This window comes from Mirounga angustirostris, unplaced genomic scaffold (assembly GCF_029215605.1).
Source record: "Mirounga angustirostris isolate CCGP_5_RB_7025 unplaced genomic scaffold, mMirAng1.0.hap1 SCAF_8, whole genome shotgun sequence".
NCBI lineage: Eukaryota > Metazoa > Chordata > Mammalia > Carnivora > Phocidae > Mirounga > Mirounga angustirostris.
Genome location: NW_026991716.1, coordinates 38447209 through 38465575, shown reverse-complemented (window position 1 = coordinate 38465575; position 18367 = coordinate 38447209). Strand labels below are relative to the sequence as shown.

Here is an 18367-nt window from a genome sequence, read left to right as displayed (position 1 = left end):
CCTAACATCTGATTCCTGCCCTCCATTGCCCTGAGTCATGAGCCTCTTGGCCATTCTGCCAGGCTGATGGACTCCCGTGATATTCACATCTATTCTGGGCTCAGGCTTCCTTTGCCTCCACCATCAGTTTGTAACCTTCCATAGTCTGTTTATTTTCCACAGAGTTGTTCCAGTCTCTTTCCTAGTAGCTCTTACCTATTCCCTTTGTTATTTGAAATGATGTCCTTTTTTCTTCTTTTTTTTTCTTAGAGAAATAGTGTGGGTAGGCAGAGGGAGAGGGAGAAAGAGAATCTTAAGCAGGCTCCATGCCTAGCATGGAGCCTGACATGGGGCTCAATCTCACGACCCTGAGATCATGTCCTGAGCCAAAATCAAGAGTTGGATGCTTAACCAATTGAGCCACTCAGGCTCCCTGAAATGTCTTAAAAAAATTTTTTTTTCTTTCACTTTCATCTTTGTAATGATGTATCCATATGAAAAGGATATAAGTGAATGCAGTTAATGTGTTATCCATGTTCCACCTAATAAATATGGAATCTCAACCCTTCTTGAATCTGTTTAAAATTTTTGCCTATATCACTTCAAGAGCTAGCAGGCTAAACCCTCCCCCATCTAAGTAGGGGCTTTTAATCCTAAATTTACCTTCTTTGGGATTTAGGAGAGATTCCCTGTTTATAATATTGCATACCTATCCAGTCCATACTTTTGAAAAAAATGATTAAATTTAGATCTCATATTAACATTGTTAAGGCAATATTAGCTGCCATAATCATCTTCCAGTTTGGGAGAGTTTAACATGATCAGTTATTTCTTGCCCTTATAACAGTCAAATGCAAGTGTTCTGGTGTGCCTGGCATTCCTCCACAAGATTATTCAGGGACCCAGGTAGCTCTGTCTTGTGATTCTGCTATATTTTAGAGGGTGCATTCTCAGTGGGGGCAATATTACACTCAAGGGGGCAAAAATTAGTTCCCAGGGGCAAAAAAATTTTACATTCCTTACATAAATATGACAGATATATCCATGGTACCTAACCAGATATTCAGTATATCTGCGGTATAATTTCCTGGAGGAAGGCAATTGGGAAAAAAGTGTCCCAAAAGGCTCCTTTCTGGGGAATAATGATGAAGAAAGGAAGGAAACACTACTACAGGCCCAGGAGGCCCCTGGGTTCAGGTGGAAGGGAAAAAATAAGGTAGTAGAAGCTCACCCACCGCTTTGCCCGCATGGCCCCAAGATGGCGTACGTCCCCGGGCCCTCGTTTCATTGATGAGAACTAATCACAGGGTCCCGTCCAGCGGCAGGAGGAGCAGGCAGATGGAGTTCCTGACTGGGCAGCTGCTTCTGAGGGACGCCTCTCACTAAATAATGGGGAGCATGGATTTTGGAGGATGTTTGGCCTCCAAACACAGGGGTCAGCAAACGGTCTTAAAGAGCCAAGTTCTAAATATTTTAGGCTCGTGGGCCATATGGTCTCTGTCACAACAAGTCTGCTGATTGTGGCTGAGGCAGCTGTAGACAATATGTAAATGATGGGTGTGGCTGTGTTCCATGGAAGCTCTCTTTGTATCAATAGGGGGCTGGCTGGCCTGCAGCCTGTGGTTGGCCCGCCCTGATACCTGATGACCAATCCAAGGCTTTTCGGTTGGCCACATGTCCTCTGCTTCTCAGACCTGGAGCTTCCTCTCAAGGGAGTGAGGGCAAGGCCCTGGTTTTCCTGGGAGAAGAATGGAATGGGAGACGGCCCTCCACCAAGGGAGGTGTAGAAGTTCCCAGTGTGGAGAAAGGGGATCTGTTTTGCACGTGATAGTGTGATCCTAAGCCATCCCCTCATCTAACCTTCCCAGCCAGCTGACGTGGTAGGAGGCAGAGTCCCTGGCACAGAGTAGTACACGCTCAGAGATGGGTGATGATTGCTGTATTCAGTGCTCTGGGGGGGTCACTTAACAGGACCTGCATTATTAGGTAAAATAAGTCCGGGGAGGATACAGGTTCCTGTTTCTCATAACATTAGGGAATGGACCATAATGTTCGGTGAATTATTAGCCGATAGTTAAAGCTAATATTTACAAAGAGCTTTTAATAACATGACAAAATGCTTATGTTAGAAACAGGATACAAAATTATATATACAATATGATCTCAACCATAGTTCCTTAGAAGTTTAGCAAAAAAATAAAATAGAAATGAATATTCTCACAAAGCGATGGGATTATGAGGCATTTTCCTTTTGATTTTATAGGTGTCTGCTAAAATACTTCTGGTCACAATGGCAGATATACCACCCCTGCACCTTGCAGAGGCTCCTGGGGCTTCGAGGCAATTCTGTGTCGGGGCAGACGGCCAGGAGAAGGCACAGCCCGCGCCCCCCGGATACTGTCTGGGATTCCCGGGAAGGCTCAGATTTGGGGGTGATAGTTGAAGGGGGGGTGGGAGAGTCAAAAGGTGAAAAGGAGACCCTCTCTCCAGCTTATGTAATCGCTCTAAGGAGAGAGGAGGGGAGAGGGAGAGAGATGGGGCTCAGCAAATGAGTTCCTGGCTGCTTGTCATGTGAAGAAAACTGATGTGAACGACACTTTCCTCCTCTGCTTCCTGCCCTGCTTTTTTGTTCTTTGTTTCATGAATAATGTGAATACAGGTTCTTCATACTTGGGAGTTATTTTTACAAGGTCCCTTCTCTGCTTCAAGATGACTCAGAGCTGGGGCCTTCTCTTGAAGACGTTCCTTGGGAAGCGCTAGAGAAGATGTCAAGCGCTGGGCTATCTGGGGGTCAGGAGTGGGTGTCCTACCTGCCCCTGACCTGTCCTGGTCTTCTTTTTCTCCTGGAGCCATGTCCCCTGCAGAGAGGAAGCAGGGACTGGAAGGAAGGCCTGGCTGAAGGCAAACACTTTTCCTGTGTCCCTGTCGACCCAGCCAGCCCTGCCTTTTCCCCCAGGAGAAACGATCAGGCCTGCTCGCCGGTCTGGAGGGTCCCCAGGGCAGACGCTGCAAGCCTCCAGTACACACGAGAGGTGTGCAGGCCCCAGAAGGCTGCTGGCTGTAGTCTAACGGCATGAAAACCATCTGCACAGGGTCACACGCACTGAGGGAAAAAGAGGATTAGAGGAGCCTGTTGGCCTGTCTCCCACCACCCCCACTGCTCCTGTGTTCCTAGAGAGTAGATGCTGCATCTTACTCTCTGTTTTTTCCAGAAACCAAGTCCAGCATTAAGACCTAGTGGATGTGTGTTGGATAGATAAATTGATGATAGAGAAGCCCCTTCCCATGGGTAGAGCTGAATTACCCCGACACCCCCGTGGACCATTGTGGGTTCTGCATCTGCTCCAGAAGAGACATGGGCCCAGACTTTGGCACGTGGGCTGGAATTTGTTACTCTAGGTTGGACGTCATTTGGCTTGACCCCTCCTGACCATGCTGAGAGGCAGGGTCTCGTTTCCATTTTGCAGAGGGTCGGGGAGATTGGGCGGCATGCCCAGTGTTGTGCGGTTAGGAAGAGGCACGGCTGGATTATTCTGCGCTACATCTGCTGACTCCATGGCTATTTCCCTGACCCTGTGTTGCCCTGAAACCCCAGAAACCCAGAAGTAGAGGCTTCCCCGCTTCTGGAACAGACTCCATGCCCTCCTTCGTTCTCAGCTGCAATGCCATCCTTCCAGGAGAACCAGTCCTTCCCCTTCTGCTCTGCCTGTAGCGGGAGAGTGGATCTCAGCCACTCACTGCCCAACAACCCTTGGAAGAATATGGTAGGAAGGCCCCTCTCAGACTCCTCTTCTCTGATGGCTTTGGAGAAAGGGGGACAATTGGGGAATAGTCCCTTTTTCCTCCTGCAAATCTTCCCAACCCCCAACTCCCTTTCCCGCTGTTTCTTCTCAGATCACATGGTCCCCAGCTTAAAACCCAAGTTGACCATTTGGAACTCAGAGTGCATTTCCCCATACAGGTAGCTTGAACAGGATGCTTGGTCTGCCCTTGATCTCTCTGAGATAGAATATGAATAGCATTGGCCAAGTAGAGAGCTGGTATTAGCATTAATGATTTTGTCGATTGATTAATAATGTATCGCCATGTCTTGCCTGGAAGACCATAGCAGCCTCGTAACTGGTCTGTCCTCCCCTCTTGTCATCCCATAGTTTGTTCTGTAAAACATTAACCAAGCCCCATCTCTCTTCTGCTCAGAGCCATCCAGTGGCTTCCCAGCCCTGCCACCTGGCCCCTGCCTGCCTCACTGACCTCTCCACTAGCCCTCTCGCCTCTCCCCCAAGCTTGTATCACCAAAGGACCCAGCATCCACTCTTCCCCCCTGCCTGGGACTCTCTTGCCTCCTCGAATTACCTTGTTCAATCTCAGTTCATTCAGGTCTCTGTCCAGATGTCACTTTTTCAGCTGACCTTCCCTGTTCGTTCTTCAGAGGGGTGACCTCAGGCATCCATCCCCTTCACTGCTCTGTCTCCTTACCCTGGCCTATTTTCCTTCCTGACATTATCATTCCCACCTGTCTACTGCTGCTGTATTTGTTTCTTTGTGTACTGTTGGTCTTCTCTAGTAGAAAGTCAGCTCTACAAAGCAGGGACCTGGCTTCTTTTATTTACTGCTCTGTTTCCAACACTAGAAGAGTACCCGACACGTAGTAGGTGCTCAGTAAATACTTCTGAATAAGTAGATGCATGAACAGAGGAATATCTACATCCGACTAACAGGCAGACTGTAGTTAATTAATCACACATTCCAAACCACAGCGCCAAAGATGGAGGTCTACTTTTCCTAGTCCTTAGGATTCCAAGTGCAGGGACTTCATTTTAAAAATGAGTTAGCAGATTATTCTGGAAACCAGGACTTCTTATTCTGCATTCTTGACAAATAGAGACACCTGTTTGCCTAGACAGTTCTTCTCAGGGTTCTAAATTTGAGGAAGGCGGGGGTTAGGGGCACTTTGGTCTTGTGAGCCTCCTGCCAGTAGTTTTACTGAGAACAGCTGTGTTTTCTTGATTAATCTAGAGCAGAGTTTCTCACCTCAGCACTATTGACATTTGGGACCAGGTCATTCTTTGTTGTGGCGACTGCCTTGTGCTCTGTGGGAATTTTTAGCAGCAACCCTGGCCTCTGCCCATTAGATGCTAGTAGAAGCCCCCGCTGTGACGACCAAAAGCTGTCTATGGACATTGCCAGGTGTTCCTTGAGGGGCAAAAACCACCCGAGGTTGAGAACTACCGCTCCACCATATGCTGGAAGCTCCCCACAACAAAGAATTATCCTGCCCCAAAGGTCACTAGCGCCCAGGTAGCAATACTCTGCTCTGGAAGAATGCTTGTCACACCGAACGCTTAGCAGTGATGGAAATGTTCTGTTCTGTGCCATCCAATATGGTAGCCGCTAGCCTAGCCGCATGTGGCTACTGAGTACTTAAAATGTGGTGAGTAAAACTGGAAGAACTGAGTTTTTAAGTTCATTTCATCTTACTTTGATTGAAATAGCCGCTTGTGGCTAGCAGTTACTATGTTGGACCGCGCAGCTGGAGAGACCGGGCTGCTCACACTCTAGTAGGCACACAGATCGCCTGGGGACAGAGAAGCTGATGCAGCAAGCCTGTCCCAGTACAGACTGCTTTGAACTCTCCTGTTTTAATAAAACTGAGTGTGAAATTTTGCATCCTATTGCATTGTATAGTTGGGCCTGGTTTTTTTTGTTTTTTGTTTTTTTTTTAAAGATTTTATTTATTTGACAGAGAGAAACACAGCGAAAGAGGGAACAGGGGGAGTGGGAGAGGGAGAAGCAGGCTTCCCGCCGAGCAGAGAGCCTGATGCGGGGCTCGATCCCAGGATGCTGGGATCATGACCTGAGCTGAAGGCAGATGCTTAACAACTGAGCCCCTGTTTTAATTAAAAAAAAAAATAGCAGATTTCATCCCCGATATTTAAGTGTATTTCAGGAACATATCAGGTCAATGCCGTGGCTCTGAGGATAAAGGTGATAAAACAGGGTGAAAGGACAGAGGTGTGTTGGGGAGGGGACTGTATGGGGAGAACTTAGTGAAAGGAATAGTATTCCTCTATAACAATGAGGATTTTGTTTCCCTGTTCCGGAATTTTCTCAAATTTAATCTCTGGAGTGAAAAACAACATTTAAATGTACATTGTATACACAAGCAAAGGGAGCAAGGTCCTACTGTAACTCCCCGGGCCACTGCAAGATTGCACTAGGACATCAACCCAGCACCCACGACCTCCTTAAGTCAGCGGTTCTCAGCCTTGGCCACATATTACAACCACTTGGGCAAGCTTTAAACACTATTGTTTAATAGGTTTGTGGTAGAACCCAGGCATCCGTGGTTTTCTAAACTCCCCAGATGATTTTGATGTGCAATCAGGATTGAGAACTGCTATGCTAGCCCATGGGACACTATGGTAAAAAAAAAAAAAAAAAAAAAAAACAACAGACATTGCCCATGCCATAGTAGGGCTTACAGTCCGACTGGGGAGACCAGTTTGCTAATCACATAATTAACTGATTGCAACTGTGGTAAGGACTGCTGCACACTTATATTTCTGGGGAGTCCGAGAAGTCTCACTGAAGCTATAACCTGAAAGCTTGACTAGATGCTAATGAGGGAGGAGCTAAGAGAAGAGCATCCTAGTCAGAGGGACCAGTATGTGCAAAGACCCGGGGGTAGGAAAGAGCTTGGGGTATGTGAAGCCCTAAAGACAAGCTGGCTGGGGCCATGAGCAAGGGGGTAGGAGGCCTGAGGAGGTTGCAGAGTGGCTAGTGGCCTGCTATTCATCAGTCTACAGTGTGTCCGTCTGATGATACGTTCTCAGTATTTGAGCTCTTCTGCTATTGATGTGAATGGCCCAGCTTCTGTGTTCTGGAATAACCAGGTGCATGAAAGCTGGATTAAATGGTCCACCTCTGTCTCATAGCGGTCTGGGCAGGACCCACTCCTGCCATGCAGGACAGCTGTTTTTTTCCTCAAGCTCCGTGGGAGTGGGGCATCAAAGGAAGAGAAGAGATGTTTAGAGAGAGAATGAGACTTTTCCCCCACATCTAAAAAGCTTCCGGGCCTCCCCTGACTGTTGGGGGGAATGTGTCTCACTTGAAAATTAGATCTTCTTCCGTGCCACAGTTCTCTCTGCATGGTGTTCGTTAGACGGAATGGTTGGCCCCCAAGCACCTGGAGTCCGAGATTTCTCGTTGTATCGATCACTCTTCAGACTGTTTCTTAGCTGTTCTTAAATTAAAGCTACAGATTGAATCCTCCTCCTCCTCCTTCTCCTCGTTTTTCTTCTTCTCCCCCTCCTCCTTTCCCTTCTTTTTAAAATTGGTGCCAATTCCTAATTTATTGTGGGTGGCACAGAGGGAATTCTTCACACTTCATTTCGTCCTGCTTCCCATTCCAGAGGCTCCCTCTTGTATATCCTGTGTCCCCAGCTAAACCTTCCCCCAACCCATCAGGGCAGGATGTGAGCTCTTCTTTACTATCTTTCTTTCTTTCTTTTTTTTAGATTTTATTTATTTATTTGAGGAGAGAGAGCACAAGAGGAGGGGTGGTGGGCAGAGGCAAAGGGAGAAACAGACTCCCCGCTGAGCAGGGAGCCCGACGTGGGGCTCGATCCCAGGACTCTGAGATCATGACCTGAGCCGAAGGCAGACGCTTAACCCACTGAGCCACCCAGGCGCCCCTGAGCTCTTCTTTTCATTACAGCCGCTTTGTGGCTGAGGAGAACCTTCCCTCTTTGGTTTGAGCCTCTCGGTACCCATTTAAAGTGTTTGTTTCTGTATATTAATTTTTTCCCCTTTCCCCAGCTCTTTAAATCTTTGTTGCCCCCCCAACTCTGACAATAGTGTGGTATATAAGGCGGCATTTGTCACCACGAGTGTGCAGAAGGGAAACTGGGGCCCAAACAGCAGTGTGGGGCAGTGGGAAGAGTCTGGCCTTGCCTGGTGGCTTGCTGGCTGCAGATCCTTGGAAAGGCACACAACTTTCCAGGGCTGTGTCCTCCTGGGTCGTCTGGGAAAGAGATAATAAGATTTCTGTCCCCGTAAGGTGGTGTGGTGATGGAGTAAAGAGGAAGGGCTTCCAGGCTTCAGGGTCTGGCTCCACCGCTCAGTTCTGTGGTCTTGGGCAAGTCAGCAGGTCTGTTTCCTACTTGTTAAATTGTGATACCCACAGTGACTCTGCAGGATTGTTGTAAATATTAGAGGCAATCGCTGGGAAGTCCCAGCACCATGCCTAGTCTGTGGTAGGATGTGGTAGCTGGCCCGTCTCCTCTACCCTCTGGGACTCAGCTGTTTGTCCAAAGGATCCCCCGTTGTTCATGGTGGGAGCCCAGGGCTCCTGAGTGGGGCTTCCCGTAAATCTCCAGAAGGACATCTGGATACCTCCAATGCAGTTGAGCCTGGGGCAGATGAGGTGTGGTTCAGTGAGGGTTAGCTGTGGAGTGCGACTTCCAGCTGGGGACTCTCAGCAAGGTGGCTGGGGACCATTGAGGGTACACACCAAGAAACGATGAGTCATCAGGATACCTGGCCACTGATGGGTAACCCCTGAGCCATTGCAAATCTACCCTACAGCCCCAGTAGTGGCTGGGAGATCATTCTGTGGGCTCCTTTTGATTTTCACGTTGAGGGAGGGGTGTGGCTGTCCCTGTCCCCTGCTCGCTGGGGTGCAGTGACGGTAATGATGCCCCTTATTCAGGGTCTTTTGGGAACCAGGCAGTGTGCTACTTGCTGATCTCTTTGAGACCCCTGCAAGGAGGCGCTGCTAACCCTGTTTTAACAGAAGACCAAGGGCCGAATGGCCAGTGAGGGATGGAGTCAGATTTGAACCCAAGTCTGCTGGGCCCCAAAGCTCATGTTCCATGCATGAAATTGTATGAATTTTCTTAAAATACCGCCCCCCCATGATGCTTCTCCAGCAATAATCTTAATAATGGAATGCTTGTCCACATTCCAAAACCCACACACTGTCTGTCTTATCAGCGCTGATCAACTGATTTTTACTACTGGCCAAACTGAATTTAACCAACTCAGCACTACTGAAAAGAAAATAGGCAAGAGTGCCAAAAACTTGGTCTAAAATTGGAGGGAGAGCAAGGTGTCCCCTATTGTGGATGCCTTGTGCCAGCTTAGGATGAGAGAGAATTGCACCTTATGTGTGTACATATGCACCTTATATTCCTGGCTTGCCGTAGGTAACTTCTTGGGTACTTCTAAAAAACCTACAAATCTTTCATGCTTGCCTTGAACACCACAGTGACTGAAGCATGGTGTGAGGCCAAGAACCAGTTTGGTCCTTATTACAAGCTTCCTTTCATAGCTAGAACATGCCGTGCTCCTTCTCATCACAGGACCTTTGCACAGGCCGTTCATTGTGCTGGAAACACCTTTTCTCTCCTGTTTCTCTCCTGCCCTCCCTGTTTTGCTTCACTAATGTATTCTTAGGGCTCTGATTAAGGACCAGTTCCTTTGGAAAGCACCACTGACCCTTTTCCATGCTAGGTCTACCCCCGTCACATGTTCTTATAGCAGTAGCCATACTTCTTTAGAGCACATCACTATTACAGTTACTTCTAGTTTGTTAATGTTTGTTCTCCCACTAGACTATAAGCTCCATGAAGGCAGGGACCACTTTGGTCTCACCTGTCCTCTGCCTAGTGCCTTGCACTTGCGTGGTACATACCATCACTCAGTCACCATTGGATGGATGAATGGATGTTTGGAGAGATGGATTGAGCCAATTAAACCTCACTTCCTCTCCCTTAACTCCAGCCAGTATGGTCTTTTTTTTAACAGGGTAGGGAGGTTTTAATTACCTGCTTCCATGTCTGTCTTGGGCCTCCTTGAGGGAGAACCCATCTTGAGAACCCTGGAGGCCAGCGCAGCACCTGACATACAATAGATGACCAATAACATTTGGCTCTCTGGTTGCCTCAGTATAGCTCTTGCCCGTGAGACAGCCAGCTCCAGGGACTCAGGCTGTGGCCAGGGAGCTTGCTGAGAGTCAGGACAGCGCGTTAGTCGTGGCAACTGAGGGAAGCACGTCCCTGCTTCCCACCCCACACCACGGCTTAGTTTCTTGCTAATGTCTTCTGTGCTGGTTGCCAGTTACTATATTGACTTATTTGTAAACAGTTATTCCCATAACCTTCTCTTCCCCAACATACAGAGATAATGATACACAATCTTTGTAACAACACAGACATCGCTTCAAAAGCATTCTGTTGCTATAGGGCTGTTTATGATGTGCTTCTCGCTAGAATTTCATGAGCAACAAACTTCCAAATTGCAGATGATTTAGCATTTGAAGCAGGGAGTGAGACTATATGAGTGATCGCGTTAAAAAAAAAGACTTTGAAAGGGGAAGTTTTTCTTCTGTGGAGTTATCTTCTAAAGTTTAAAATAAGAACTACTTAAAAGCTGAGAGTTTAGAGGAATGAACACTTTCTCTTAAACATTCAAATGGGTGAAAATGACTTGTAATCTCTCCCTCAAGTATTAAGGCAATAGGCATTTAAAGGCTTTTTTGGGAGCTGGCTGTCACAGGCAAAGGATTTCTCATTTAAAAAAAAAAATCATTTTTATGGCATTAAATAGTAGGAATGAACACCAGCAGCCCTCTTGACATCTCGGAACTGATTTATTTTCTGAAATGTCCCAGTCCGTTTTAATAGATAACACTTTGTTCTTCCTGTTCAGGGCAGTAGCTTTGGCTGGGGTTGCCCTAGTTAGGGCTGGGACGTTTTGACTAGGTTCCATGAGCCCCATGCTCCGTAACCTGAACCCAGCGAGTTCCACTGGCTCTGTCCCGACACTTTCCCTGAAGTTCCTGCAGTGGCCCTCCTTCCCGGAGAGAGACTCTCTGATCTGTAGTCCAGAGGGTGAATTTGGCATCAGCTGCATTGCTAGCCACCCTCTCAAGAGATCAGCCAGACATCTTGGGAAAGCCTAACTCTGTATAAACCTCTACTGAGGCTATTCAACTGTGGTTTGTGGAATGGCGCGGGCTGCAAATTGCTTAGCCGTCCACGAGACGAGTACAGAAATGGTGAGGAAGCGCTTAGAAACTTCCATCCCAGTTGGACAGAGTAATCTGTTGAGTCGGATAACTGAAGAGGTGCTGCTTTGTATGAACATCTTTTTCATTTCATTTGTCCACCAGTTCATTTTCATTACCTTTTATAAAAAGAGTTCTCTGCAATGGATTGGAAATTAAAACACAAAGACAACTCATCCTTCCTGCCAAGTTCTTTGGGAAGGCCTGTGGGTAGCACTTGTGAGCTGCCTCTGCTCCCCTGTGGGACAGGTAGGCTGTTGAATGAATTTGGGGAAATCACAGCACTTACCAAATTATATTGTAATGAAACATGTGCACGTCTCTCTCTCTCTCTTTCTCTCGACCGATTCTTGAGAGCAGGGAGTGCATCTAATTCATCTTTTTAGCCTCATTCTTCAGATCCCCGCATGGCACATCGTAGGGTGGGGAAATGTTTGTCCCATCCATGCCTGCCTGTTCCCCGAGGACATGAGAGTGGGTGAGGCCAGCCTCAGGAACTCCCTGGGCTTCTGGATGGTATCCTCTGCAGGATGGTAATGGAGAGCTAGGAACAAACCCTTTCCTTCTCTTTCCTCTGCAGAACCGGGCCTCCCCTTCCCACCTGCCCAGAAGCATGAGAGCAGCATGACTGGCCAGCTGCAGGAGAAGCCCCCAGAGCCAGGCCCCCAACTCAACCATCTGCTGCGGAGGTCAAGGTAAGCTTGCTTGCCTTTCTCCTGGAAGGCTCAGGCATTTTTATTGTAACTAATACTCTGTGCTTCTGTGATCTCGTACCACGTGCTGGAAGAATGGGGTTTACTGGCACATGGGTGGGCTTAGAGAGTGCATGGCAGCCTAGCAGGGCAAAGCCTGCTCACTGCACTTAGTAGAGAGGCCAGTGATGGAGAAGAAAGGGTGCCAAATTGAAGATCAGGGGACTAAAGCTCTCATTATTCCTCCACCACCTCCTGAATCTGGGACCTTCCGCAAATCTTTTGGGGATTACATACCCAGGGAATTTGGGGTGAAGGAATCTCTGGAAAGAATGAGCATTAGAAGGTCAGTTAGTCTGTAAGCTGGGACAGGGTTGTAAGGGGTCTTAAAGGATCAGCCAGGCCATTCCTAACCAAAGTTGAACAGTGAATTATTGGAAATTTCTTCCTAATTTGGGTACAACTCTTGTTCCCTGTGATTCCTGTCTGCCTCTCCCTGCTATGCCCTTTGGAACCACAAAGACTGGGCTTTCCAGATCTCTTCCACATGAGCCTCCTTCAGATGGGAAGATGGTGTTCATGACTCTGCTTTTCTTGTTTGTATCCATTCTCCCTGGAGCCTGGCCCCACTCACCTTGGCCTCTTGTCCGTCTCCGTGTTGGAACGGGCTCCCGCACTCACTGAGCCTCTTCCCGCCTCCACAGAGAATTCTCTCTGCTGACCATTCTTGGGTCAGGACATGTTAAGAGCCTCCTTTATGACAGTCACTGCGCTAGACTCAAGGTGCATCAAGACAAAACAGGTTTGGATCCTCGGAGATAGTTTGAAAGAAGCATAACCCCTTCGGCGTGCTCCCTTTTCATATTTTATCTCTCTTCAACTTTTTTCTCAAACGTTCCATGAGCGCTCGAAAAAAATGTGTATTCTCTAATTGTTGGATATAGTTTTCTATATAGTATGGTCAAAATAAATTTGTTCATTGTATGGTTCAAATCATCTATAGTTTGTCCTTTTCTGTTTTTGTCTGATTAATCTGTCAGTTATTGAGAGAAATGTGTTAAAAATCTCCCACTGGATTTGTCAGTTTCTCCTAGTAGTGCTGAAATGCTTGTTTTCTATATTTTAAGGCAATGCTATTTGGTGTCTAGATGCTTAGAATCAGTGTATATTATTGATGGGTTGAGATACATTTCTACCACCTTTATATACTTGCAGCTTTTTCTGCTCTTTCTTTTGGACTGAGCTGTTTGCCCCCCTCGTTCCGTTTTCCATCTTCTTCTTTGGAAGTTCTACGCTCTCTATCTGTTCTTGCAGTGGTTAGTCTAGCTGTTGTAGCTGGCATACTTACCAAAGTCTAAAACTAATCAGGGTCTTTACTTTCCTCCCCAGCAATGCAAGAGCCATAGACTGGTTCAGTTCTCGCCACTGCCTCTCCCGATCTACGTACAATTAGCATCCCATGCTTTCATTCTATCCTGTGTTTTTCCCTACCAGTCAGACATCACTGTTTTATACAGTCAGTGTTGGTACAGATGTACCCACATACTTATCATTATCTTTTCTTACCATTCTTTCATGAATCTCAGATCATTTTCCCTCTGCTTGAAATAAATCCTTTAGCATTATTAGCCTTTAGTGAGAGTCTGGTGGTGTTGAACTCTCAAGTGTTTTTCCTGGTCTGGTTTGGTTTGGTTTGGTTTTTGGCTTTTGTTGGCTTGAGAATGTCTTTATTTTGCTCTCCGTCTTGAAAGGTGGCTTTACTGAATTTATTCTCTTAGGTCACTGAAGCCATTATTTTATTGCTTCTGGCTTTGAAATTGCTGTTGAGAAGTCAGCTGTCAGTCCAATTGCTGTTCCTCTATAAGTGACCTGGCATTTCTCTCTGACCGTGTTAAAAACATTGTTTTGGGGGCATCTGGGTGGCTCAATTCGTTAAGTGTCTGCCTTCAGCTCGGGTCATGATCCCAGGGTCATGGGATCAAGCCCCGCATCGGGCTCCCTGCTGCTCAGCGGGGAGTCTGCTTCTCCCTCTCCCTCTGCTGCTCCCCCTGCTTGTGCTCTCTCTATTTCTCAAATAAATAAATAAATAAATAAATAAATAAAATCTTAAAAACAACAACACACTGTTTTCTTTGGTGTTCTGCAGCTTCCATTACCATGTAACTAGGTGTAAGTTTTTCTGTCTTCATTCTGCTTGGGTTTTATTGGGATTCCTAGAGCTAAAAATGGGTGTCTTTCAACAGTCCTGGAAATTTCCCATCCTTCATTTCTCTGAATATTGCTTCTTTTCCATTCTCTTTAGTATCTTCTTCTGGAACTCCTGTTAGACTTATGTTAGACCTTCTCACTTTCTGTTCTCTGTAGCTCTCAACCTCTCTTTCATATTTTTCATCTCTTTGTCTCTCTGGGCTGCCCTCTGAATAATTTCTTCAAATCTGCCTTCCATTCAGCTCATGTATTCTGGGTCTCAAATGCTCTTTTTTTTTTTTTTTTTAAAGATTTTATTTATTTATTCATGAGAGACAGAGAGAGAGAGAGAGAGGCAGAGGGAGAAGCAAGCTCCCAAGGAGCAGGGAGCCTGATGCGGGACTCGATCCCAGGACCCTGGGATCATGACCTGAGCCGAAGGCAGACGCTTAACCATCTGAGCCACCCAGGCGCCCTCAAATGCTCTTTAATCCACCCACTGATTCCATCCATTTTCCTTTTGGTTGTTTTATTTATCATTTCTAGGATTTCTGGCTCATTATTTTTCTGCTTGGTGATTTTTTCCTAGTCTCTTATTTCTGCTCCTTTTTGCAAACTTCTTTTTTAATTTCTTTAATCTATGGAAGTAGCTATTTAGAAATTGTAAACTCTCATGTCTGGGAATTCCAGACTCTGAAATCCTTGGAGGCCTAGTTCTGCTGTCGGTTATGTCTGCTGGCCAGTACTCATGGTGCCTTGTTTCCAGCAAGCTGCTTATTTTCCTTGAAACTTTGAGAATTATTATTATTTTTTTTAAAGATTTTATTTATTTATTTGAGACAGAGAGAATGAGAGACAGAGAGCATGAGAGGGAGGAGGGTCAGAGGGAGAAGCAGACTCCCTGCCGAGCAGGGAGCCCGATGTGGGACTCGATCCCGGGACTCCAGGATCATGACCTGAGCCGAAGGCAGTCGCTTAACCGACTGAGCCACCCAGGCGCCCCTTTGAGAATTATTTGAGGTATTCATTGACATTGACTTTTCCAGAGAGAATTTGTATTAATTTCTGCTAATTGTTTGGGGTCAGTAGCAACCAAAAATCACTTTAAGTTAATTTTCTACCCGAGAGTTCTCTGGTTACATAAGAAACATGAATTCAAACTCCAAACCCGTGTGAGGTCTAGCTTGTGGTTACATATTTTCAGGAGAGGGGTGCCTGGGTGACTCAGGTAAGCGTCCGACTCTTGATTTTGACTCAGGTCATGATCTCAGGGTCCTGAGATAAAGCCCTATGTCGGGCTCCATGCTCAGCACAGAGTCTGCTGGAGATTATCTCCCTCTCCCTCTGCCCCTCCCTGCCTTCTCTTTCCCTCTCTAAAAAAGAAAAAAACCCACAAATTTTCAGGAGAGATTTGTCTCCCATTCCACCAGCCCAAGGTCAGGTTTCTTTGCAGTTTCCTTCTGTGTTGTTCATTTATTTCTCATTGACTGAGCGTGGAGCCCCAACTTTATGGAATGAGGGTTTTTTCCTCCTGTCTCTTGAACACTGTGCAGCTCTCATGGCAGACATAGAATCTCTAGGGTTTGACAGGAACCCTCAGGGCAGAAGTCAGCTTTGCTGCTAGCTCACCTCCCAGGATTCCTGCTTTGGGGCTGTGTTTGGTCTTTGAAGAATCCTTGCATTGGTCCGAGCTCAGTGATGTGTATCCAATTTTCATATTTTAAATTTTATCCAGCATGTTAGTTATTTCGATTGGGAAGGTCAAGTAGGGTATCTGGTCTGCCATACTGCCCGAAAGTATATCTTCTTTCTTCTCCGCCATAGCTCCATACGGCAGGAATTACTAGTCCTTATCACAGAAGAGTGAACCACAGCTCGGTGACAGCTTGTAACCGGCTGCAGTCACAGGGCTAGCAGGTGATGCACTGTGAAGAGTTCGTTCCTTCCTGTCCGCTTTTCCCACTTTCCCTCTCCCCAAGGTAACTCTTGACCATTTTTGGTGGATGAACTTTATGCTCACAAAGGATATGAGTCCCTACCAGAATGCTTTAAATAGCTGGGCAGCTTTGTAAAATTTGTTTATGAATCTATTGTTTATCTTCCTTGAGAGAGGAAATGGCTTCTGCATATTTTGTGGCCTATTTCTCCAGCAGTCACCAGCAACTTTCCTGCTTCGTTCCCACTCCTCAAAGGCCTGCTGGACCCAATGCCAGACCCCATGTGCACCTCCTTCAGATCCCAACTTCCTCTCCTCTGCATGCCACTCTCTCTTTCCCACTCTCCTCCCTTCCCTTGCCCCCACCCCCATCCTTTCTGCTGTTGGTTTTTCTGTCTCCTGGTGTGTGCCGTTCATCGGAGGGGAGGCCACAGAGCACCGTCATTAGGCTTTTTGAGCTTTGGGGGCAGGGAGAAGGAACTGAGTTTGAAGCTTGCTCTGCTACTTACTAGCTCGGTGTCTCTGAGCTTCAGTTTCTTCATCTGTAACATGGAGACAATAGACAGAGCTACTTAAGGACTAAATAAGACAGTGCATGTATGGGGCACCCAGGTGGCTCAGTGGGTTGAGCATCTAGCTCTTGATTTCGGTTCAGGTCATCATCTCGGGGTGGGGAGATTAAACCCCATGTCAGGCTCCACACTCACCCTGTTTCTCTCTCTCTCTCTCAAATAATAAATAAATTTTTTAAAAAGTGCACATAGAGCTCATGACAGGAGCTTGGAGTCTCACAGCCCTCAGTCTATGATAGTCAATATCGTTATGACTAAGACACACCCTTCAAGCCCCGAGCTTTTGTTCAGTGATGCTTTTAAGTGGACAAGAGCTGGTTTATGAACCGCAATGAAAATGGAGGCAGAAATCTAGGGGCAGTGTGGGATTTCCAGCTTCACTCTTATGTACTTCAAACTGGGGGTGTTTTTAAAGACAGTTTGAGGGAAAACAGAGCACACCTGTCCAGCCAGTGTTTGCAGAGGATATAAACTGTGGGCTCTGGAAATGAGGTACTCCAGAATCTCAGCCCTCCCTCCAAGCCATGCCCTCTGATGACACCACTCACTGGGTACTTTTCCCTTGTGGACAGCCCCCCAGGTTAAGGATGACACAACCACCCTGCCGGACACATGTCCATCGGGGGTGAGAGAGGTGGTCCTCACTATCCATTTTACTTTCGTTCTTACAGCTGATGTGACACTTTATTTCACACACTCCCCTCTATTACGTGGCTTTATATCACTCTCAGATTTGTATCACTTCCTGATTTGATATCTATCAGGCAACAACTTTTTTCAGCACCTGCTATTCATAGTGACTCTAAGCTTTATACAGTAGGCAGGTGGCATTAAAAAATGCGTAGAGTTGGTGTGACCCTAAAACTGCTCTAAAAAATAAAGTCTATTAATGTTAAGAGATTTTATGACCAAAAACAGACACAAAGGATAAACCATCTTCGTGAGATTAAGTGTAAGGAGTACAGAATGGGTTGTCATGAGGGACAGCACTGTGCCCTACTCAGTGGTCAGGGGAGGCTGGAGCCGCAGATTGGGGCTGGCCTTATGGTGTGACCTGAGGTATAGAGATGGATGTTCTCATGAGCCAGTGAGACAGATGGACTCTGTGACTCTTCTTGGAGAGCCATATCCACTCAAACGCCCTGAGAAGTCCTACAGTTAGACTGTGTTTCATCAGGTTTCCCAAGTGTGGTTGACCACTCATGGCCAGTGAACATGGTGGTCTTGAGTGCATGGCAGTCTTGAGCCGATTAGCATTTGGCTTCTATCTCGCTATCTTGCAAACAGATGCCTCAGTTGACTCCAGGCCATCAGATGACTGTCATAAAACAGTGACTGGCAATTTTCTTTAAAAATTCAGTCTGTAAGGGGGCGCCTGGGTGGCTTAGTCAGCTGAGCTTCCAGCTCTTGATTTCGGCTCAGGTCATGATCTCAGGGTCGTGGGATTGAGCCCCAAGTCGGGTTCTGCGTTCAGTGCAGTCTGCTTGTCCCTCTCCCTCTCCTCCTTATCTCTCTCTCTCAAATAAATAAATAAAATCTCTAAAAAAATAAATAAAAATTCAGTCTGTAAGTATCAGATTAAATAAATCAAGTCAACCACTTGTCTTCTTTTTGCAAGTGTTACTTGAATATCTAGGATGAGGGTTCTAGGAGCCTGAGCATTGATGTTGCTGTGGTTAGAGTGGGGCTTCTTTGTTCTTCACAACTCCCAAGATGATGTCCTGGATATTCTCCACCCAGCTGAGGGGCCAGCCCAACCCCACCCCTGCCTGCAAACCTCCAAGTCTATTAACAGCTCTCTCCCGATGATGACTCATGCTTCCTGTCCCTCCTCCGTTCTAGTTACTCAGAGCTGTGAGCCAAGATTGATTACTTATACCGTCCAACTGGCTTGGCCCAGGGGGAGCTCATCTGGTAGATTAAATAGTCTTCA

At 46.6% G+C, this 18367-nt stretch overlaps 1 protein-coding gene across 1 annotated transcript in view; it reads left to right on the top strand.

Annotated features, from left to right (window-relative positions):
* TRERF1 (transcriptional regulating factor 1) overlaps window positions 1–18367 on the top strand; it is a 202534-nt gene that overhangs the window by 123590 nt on the left and 60577 nt on the right. Inside the window, 1 exon segment of the mRNA XM_045866903.3 lies at window positions 11628–11742. The gene's annotated coding sequence lies outside the window, so the exon portion shown is untranslated.